Source organism: Triticum aestivum, chromosome 3B (genome assembly GCF_018294505.1).
Source record: "Triticum aestivum cultivar Chinese Spring chromosome 3B, IWGSC CS RefSeq v2.1, whole genome shotgun sequence".
NCBI classification, from domain to species: Eukaryota; Viridiplantae; Streptophyta; class Magnoliopsida; order Poales; family Poaceae; genus Triticum; species Triticum aestivum.
In genome coordinates this window covers 134070791-134078499 of record NC_057801.1, presented here as the reverse complement: position 1 = coordinate 134078499, position 7709 = coordinate 134070791, and the positions used below count along the sequence as shown (strand labels likewise).

The 7709-nt window shown below is 43.1% G+C and overlaps 1 long non-coding RNA gene across 2 annotated transcripts; it reads left to right on the top strand.

Moving 5' to 3' along the window:
• Positions 1 to 1645: 1645 nt before the first annotated feature.
• Positions 1646 to 5640, top strand: LOC123068995 (uncharacterized). 2 transcript variants are annotated; one of them, XR_006432193.1, is made up of 3 exons: positions 1646 to 1979; positions 2097 to 5074; positions 5175 to 5640. It is a non-coding gene; the product is annotated as an uncharacterized lncRNA (long non-coding RNA). The 2 variants fall into 2 exon arrangements; XR_006432192.1 differs by having other exon boundaries at positions 2086 to 5074.
• The last annotated feature ends 2069 nt before the right edge of the window (positions 5641 to 7709 follow it).

The following is a 7709-nucleotide window of genomic DNA, read 5'->3' as shown; positions in this document are numbered from 1 at the left end:
ACTTTGGAGCACATCCAGTTTGGATTCCTTGACGGAGTCAGTACCTTCATGCATATCAATCAAAGTGTCCCAAACTTCCTTTGCATTCTCAAGACGGCTTATTTTGTTGAATTCTTCAGGGCACAATCCGTTGAAGAGGATATCACAAGCTTGAGCGTTGTACTGCAGCATCTTCAATTCATCCGCACTAGCTTCATGGTTTGGTTCCCTCCCATCAAAGAATTCACCTTGCAAGCCAATACACACAATAGCCCAAACGGCGGGGTTATGTCCAAGAATATGCATTTTCATCTTATGCTTCCAACTAGCAAAATTAGTGCCATCAAAGTAAGAACCTCTACGGTGATAATTTCCCTCGCTAGACGCCATACTCTCCTAGGTTGTGAAACCAAGGCTATGACCACCAAAAGCTATGAAAATCAAAGCAAATGGAGACCAAAGCTCTGATACCACTTGTAGGACCTTGAAGTGTGTCTAGAGGGGGGGTGATTAGACTACTTGACCAATTAAAAATTTAACCTTTTCCCAATTTTAGTCTTTGGCAGATTTTAGCAAACTTAGCACAAGTCAAGAAATCTTCACACAATTCAAGCAAGCATGCAAAGAGTATATGAGCAGCGGAATTTAAAGCATGCAACTTGCAAGAATGTAAAGGGAAGGGTTTGGAGAATTCAAATGCAATTGGAGACACATATGTTTTTATCGTGGTTCCGATAGGTGGTGCTATCGTACATCCACGTTGATGGAGACTTCAACCCGCAAAGGGTAACGGTTGCGCGAGTCCACGGAGGGCTCCATCCAAGAAGGGTCCACGAAGAAGCAACCTTGTCTATCCCAACATGGCCGTCGCCCACGAAGGACTTGCCTCACTAGTGGTAGATCTTCACGAAGTAGGCGATCTTCTTGCCCTTACAAACTCCTTGGTTCAACTCCACAATCTTGTCGGAGGCTCCCAAGTGACACCTAGCCAATCTAGGAGACACCACTCTCCAAGAAGTAACAAATGGTGCGTTGATGATAAACTCCTTGCTCTTGTGCTTCAAATGATAGTCTCCCCAACACTCAACTCTCTCTTATAGGATTTGGATCTGGTGGAAAGAAGATTTGAGTGAAAAGCAACTTGGGGAAGGCTACACTACTGTAAACAGGGAATTTGCCATCAGCCAGCTCTTTGCAATCTGCCAGCTGATGGCAAAGAACGTCTTTGCCATCTTCTTATAAAAAACAGATGGCAAAGAACTGACAGACGGCAAAGAACATGGTTGCCATCAGCTAATTATTTGCCATCTGCTAGTGGATGACAAATAATCTTTGCCATGTGCCAGCAGATGGCAAAGAGGTTGGCAAATCCTGTGGCCGTCAAGAGGCTAACGGCGTACCAGCCCCACCTCTTTGCCATCTGCCAGCAGACGGCAAAGATTCTTTGCCATCTGCTGGTAGATGGCAAAGAGATGGGGTTATTTTTTTCCAGGTAAAAAAAATTGTGGGATTATCCCCTCCCTCTCTCCCCCACCCATCCAGGTAAAAAAAACGCAGGTTCGCATCTCATCCACACACCCCGAACAGCCCGTCGATGGCGCTCTAGGCTCGCCCGCCGCCACCCTGTCGCTCCCCTGCCCTGTCGCCGGCCGCCTCACTCCCCCGCCCCGTCGCCGCCCCCCCGCCCCGTCGCCGGCCCTCCCCCGCCACCCTGTCGCCGGCCCCGTCGCTCCCCCGCCCATTCGCTGGGGCTCAACCTGTGCGTCTACGTGCCGCGGACGCTGGACGACCTGGACGCCGGCCCGCCCTCCACGGGCTCCTCCACCGCCGCGCTCGTCTCGCCGGCGGCCTCCTCCTCCTCCTCCTACGCCACCAGCGCCAACACCACCCCCACCGCCGACCCCGGCAGCGCCAGGGTCCCCGGTGCGCTCATGCCCACCACCCCGACGCCCACCTCCGCCGGCCTTCGCCTCTCCAAGTCCGGCAGCAAGTCCTTCAAGGTACCACCACCACCACCACCACCAAACTACATATCCAGTGTGTTGATTTATCTCTGCTTTCTCGGTTAATTAAGCTCTAATCCCTCACACAAAAACTACTTAAAAGCTTGGATTCAGGTTGTACACCTGTGACGTTCTTGTGCTTCCAATGATGCGCGCAAGTAGCTTTCTTCCATTCTTTCGACACACACACACGCACAAAGTGGGGTGCTGAACACAGGAGGAGGCTGGTCCTCCCTGACTGCACCAGCTCTGCCCCATCTCCTTCCTGTGAGGAGAAAAGGTCAGTCCCATCTCCTTCCTCTTGATATATACTGAACTAGAGGCATATGCTTGGTTGCTCAGAATACATGCTCAGAATGCTTATATCATGCTCAGAATCAGCTGTGCAGGAAGCAATACATGCTCAGAATGCTTATATCATGCCACTTAATAAACCACAAAGAGCATACTTTATTGACTTCACTTTACTACTCACCTGTGATGTTTGGTTGCTCCCTAGCAAAAGCTCAATAATAATTAGACAATATAGAACATGTTCATTTAATTTTAGATTGAACTATGAAAGGTTATATCTCACTATACTCTATATCTGATATCTGATATTTTTGAGCTCTACATGTAGTAACTCAGGAGTTTGGTTTAGGTGGATATGTTGTAAAGCAAACAGACTATTTTCACTTCAATTGGAGAGTAGCCCCTCCTTCCATGTCATACTAAGAGCACGAGTTCAAATCTGGTGGGGTTCGTGCTATCACAACGTTTTGATACTTCACATGTAGTGCTTTTCCTCCTTGATTCTGCTAAGCCATAATTTTTTCTCCTCTTTCCTTTCTATGTGATAATCCATATCACAAGGGGCAAAGCTTATTTCCAACATCCAAACAAACTATAAAATTTGGAATTCTAATATATGGTGAATGCATGCTTCGTATTTGCAGGTTTATAGGACATAAGTATTCTCCCTGGGCTTAGCATCCTATTTCTATTCTGCCACTGGATAGTCAGAATGATCCTTGCACAACACTTGGTTATTTCTCTCATGCTCACTCCATATACATCGTAATAAGATGTTATAAATATATTTTCTTAATACTAGAAATCAGTGTTCTACCTTTACAACTACACGTGCTAAACAATATGTGTGTTTGTCCATGATATTTGTCTAAATGCAGATCAATATATACAGACAGTAGTTTATATACATTTCAACCATAGAGAAATAATGGCGCCGATAAATCTGTAGAAAAAAATTGAACTAATCAAAATATGTGTACCTTTTGGTCCAATTAACTATAGTACCAATATTAGAAAAAAATAAGTATAGTACCAGTTATTATATTTTCCGAATAGTAGTATTTCTTCTGGGTATTAATAATATTCCTATATTCCAATTTGTAAAAGATTTCGCAAGTAAGAAATGTTACATAAATGTATAATGTGATCGTTAATATACCAAGCGTTTGATCAAAAGAAAAATTACTATATACATGCCTATTTATGAGCAGTACACATTACTCGATTAAGTTGTAAAAAGGAGGTGATCAGATTCAACTCCATCCTATATCACCATGTGCAAGGTAGTGGTGTCTTGATGCATATTTGTTGAATCATCTGTACCGTCGATTAGTATTATGTATTGTTCTTACAAAAAAACTGCTTTGTGTGATATGCACACGATTCGTGACTTACATTGATTCACATGATACTTTGGAGTAGAAGATTTCTAATACGTATTTGCAAGTCTATGCATGTCTTATTTTGTCTTTATAACACAGAAGAAACTAGCTATTAAAATATATTTAACTACTTATAAATTGCTGCAATAACAAAAGGAATCTGGCTGTATCATGCACCACAAAGAGCTCATATAAATACATGATTGTCAAGGCGATATAGATATTAGTATGTATAGAAAATATAAATTGTTGGTAGAGACAAGAACTTCTAATCTGAATAATCTATGGTACTTACACTGTAATGAGTATACACAAATCTCTTTTTTTAAATGTCTATGGAAACATACTCTCTTTATAATTCTACCATGCTTCTTTGGAAAAAAGGAAGATATATGCCACAATAGCGCACTTGATCGCAGGTGGTCATCCTCCTGCCAACGAAGAGCATTAAGAGGTCAGCTAACTTCTCTTTCGTTCAGAAGTACACGCTATTAGATGAGATTTTAATTTCTACTGTATGCATTTGTTTTCCCCTATCTTTCGAAAAAATATAAAGACACGCAGATTGTGTGTTGTTGAAAGAAAATTACACTTAATCTATCTCTGTATTGTAACAAGATGTTGTGTTGTACACGTACAATTCAGGCTGATGCTAGTAGCTACTCTTTTCCCTTGCTCTGATCTTCATCTCTACCATGCCGCAAGTATAGCTTGCTCTGCTTTCCCTCTGTTTGTTGGATTCCATCTGGTTTGTGAAATCTCTGTTACCGTTTTTGTCAGCCAGAGGAGAGTTGGACTATTCAGTAGCTTGGCAATGCTAGCATTCTATTTTCAGCATGTTTTAGTATCTATGGAAAATTCTAACTTATTCTTCGTGTTAAATTCATCTAGTTGCACAACAGATATTGTTACCTATACGTAAGAGCTATCTTAAGACACTCCAACCAAGTCTTTTGTTTAAATGGTAAACATTAGATATTTTCAACTATTCTGTGGGTGAGAGTAGTTGCAGGTTATTCATGGAATGGCAGGTGAGTGAACAGCTGCTAGTTACATACATCTCTTTGAGGTCATTGTCTACAGTCTTACCTTGTTGAGATCATCGTTTACCAGTGGGTGATGATTGGCAGAATATTGTCTTACCTTATTTCAGTAGCTGAATGTAATTATCAGGATTGTACTCTACTTTCTAGCTGAATGCAATTAACATGAATTGATACGAGCCAGGTAAAAAAAATACAGAATACTGCTGATTTGCTTATCAGCATCTCCATCATCTGCATTGTCAGCTGGATAGGAACTCTTCCGTTGTGAATATGACAGCAATATTCTGCCAAGGGATGAGTTACATTCAAAAACACCGATTCACTAGGGTTTCGGCTACCGCGTAGCTGGTGTGGCTCCAGCGTTGCTCCGGTGAGTCAGATGCCCTCTCTTCCCTTGCCACATCCCTCCTTCCTTATCTTCTTTACCACGTCCCCTCTAACTCTCTGATCCGTCGTCGCTCGAGCACCAGGATGCCATGGACAGGATGGCCACTTCCTCCCCTGCCCGGACGCCATGGAGTGGCTAGATCTGGCCATGGACGACGATGCCCAGTGACAAGGGACGGCCTGGCCTGCCACCCTGAAGCCATATCAAGGCGGATGAACAAGGAGGAGACCACCGTCGGAGGGGAGCTAGGAGGGGTCTGAAGCAGTCGTCTCTTTCGAGCGCAAAGACGGGTCTGCGGTGGATGCTGGGTTGCAGCTCAGGTCGATGGTGCGGCCATGGACACAACCTCCTCAACCTCGACAACCAATGCGTCGGCAGGGGAGCAACTAATTCCTGAACCTTTGCTTCTCCTCTTTTAATTCGAAGTTCTTAGTTTAGTTCCAGATTTCTGTGCATGCCACCTTGTTATGATTAATTAGGTTAGTTTAGTTCCAGATTTCTGAAATCTACTCTACTTACTATTCAGGGTTGATTGCAAATTCAGTTAATTTGCTTGTTGTCATCTATCTCTTTAAATTGAGTTAATTTGCTTGCTGAAATTAGGTTGATGCCTTGTGTACTGTTTTTCTTGATATGTTTGATGTTCGTCGATCGTCCAGATTTACTAGCACACCAGATAGAATTTGGGACTGATGCCATTCAATAGATTTTCTAGACATTTTATTGTGTCTCATGCTGAAAAAGAAAATGCACAATTTTGTTCATAGTCGAGCATTGGATGATATTGTATTTGTCATGATGTACATGGTTCATGAACTATGCCAACCTGCAGCTTTGTTGTACTAGTGATAGTAGGATAATGCAAGTTTTGACAATCCATGCATATTTCCGCATCATAATAATCTTCTTCTAGTCTTCTTCTTCTAACTTTCTTCTTTCCCATTTTAAAGATTTGCTTAAGATCACGGAAGCTTGGGTTGATGGAGTGCTTGTATTTAGTTTTTGTTTTGACCTTGTGAAACTTGCTACCTGTGGATGAAACTGTGTAATATTGATGAAACTATGTATATGTACGGATGAAACTTGCTACTATTGGTAACATGTGTTGGATATATATGTGTTCATGACTATTGGTAATATGTGTTGAATATGCTATATTGGTCATATAAATATATTTGTGTTTGATTTTCTGTGAAAATGAACTGATATAAGAAAAAAAATTTAAATGGGGCAATATAGTCACTTTGCCATCTGCTGGCAGATGGCAAAGAGCTTTGCCATCAGCTGGAAGATGGCAAAGAGGCCACGTGTCATCTACATGTAAAATTTGGGCTGACCTATTTGGGCTCTTTGCCATCTGCTGGCAGACGGCAAAGCATGTAGCCTTTGCCATCTGCAGGTAGATGGCAAAGAGCCTGCAGCCTTTGCCATCTGCTGGCAGACGGCAAAGTATGCCGTTAGCCTTCTAACGGGGCTAACCCCGTTAAGAGGCTTTGCCATCTGCCAGCTGATGGCAAAGGCACAGGCTCTTTGCCATCAGCCAACAGTCGGCAAAGAAGCCTGTACCGGCAGGGTTTCAGACAAATTGTGTGCCATCTGCTGGCAGATGGCAAAGCCTTTGCCATCCGCCGACCATGCCTTTGCCATTTGCCATGGTAGATGGCAAAGTGCCAGATTCCAGTAGAGCTAGAGATCAAGATTCATATGGTAGGAATGGAATATCTTGGCCTCACCCATGAGTAGGTGGTTCTCTCTTAGAAATGGTAAATTGGAAGTGTAGGTTTGTTCTGATGGCTCTCTCCATGAATGAAGAGGAGGTGGAGGGGTATACATAGCCTCCACACAAAATCTAACCGTTACACACAATTTACCAATCTCGGTGGGACCGAATCAAGAAACTCGGTCGGACTGATTTAGTAAACCTAGTGACCGTTAGTGATTTCGGTGGGACCGACATGTAACTCGGTAGGACTGATATGGTTAGGGTTAGGGCATAATGTAATCTCGGTGAGACCGATTACACAAACTCGGTGAGACTGATTTTGGTAATTAGCTAACCAGAGAGTTGGTCAGGTAAACTCGGTGGGACCGATTCGCTCATTTCGGTGAGACCGAAATGTTACAAAAAGGAAACAGAGAGTTTACATTGCAATCTCGGTGGGACCGATTGCTCACTTTGGTTAGACCGAAACGTTACAAAGGGAAATAGAGAGATTACAATCCCATCTCGGTGAGACCGAGATCCCTATCGGTAAGACCGATTTGCCTAGGGTTTGTGGCAGTGGCTATGACATCTGAACTCGGTGGCGCCGAATAGACAGAATCGGTGGGGCCAAATTTGACTTTGGGTTTAGGTCATATGTGGATATGAGAAAGTAGTTGAGGGTTTTTGGAGCATATCACTAAGCCCTTGAAGCAAGAAACTCATCAAGCAATACCTCATCCCTCCTTAATAGTATTGGCTTTTCCTATAGACTCAATCTGATCTTGGATCACTAAAATATAAAATGTAGAGTCTTGAGCTTTTGAGCTTGAGCCAATCCTTTTCTCCTTAATATTTTGAGGGATCCACTTTCATCATCCATGGCATGCCATTCATTGAGCTTTCCTGAAATAT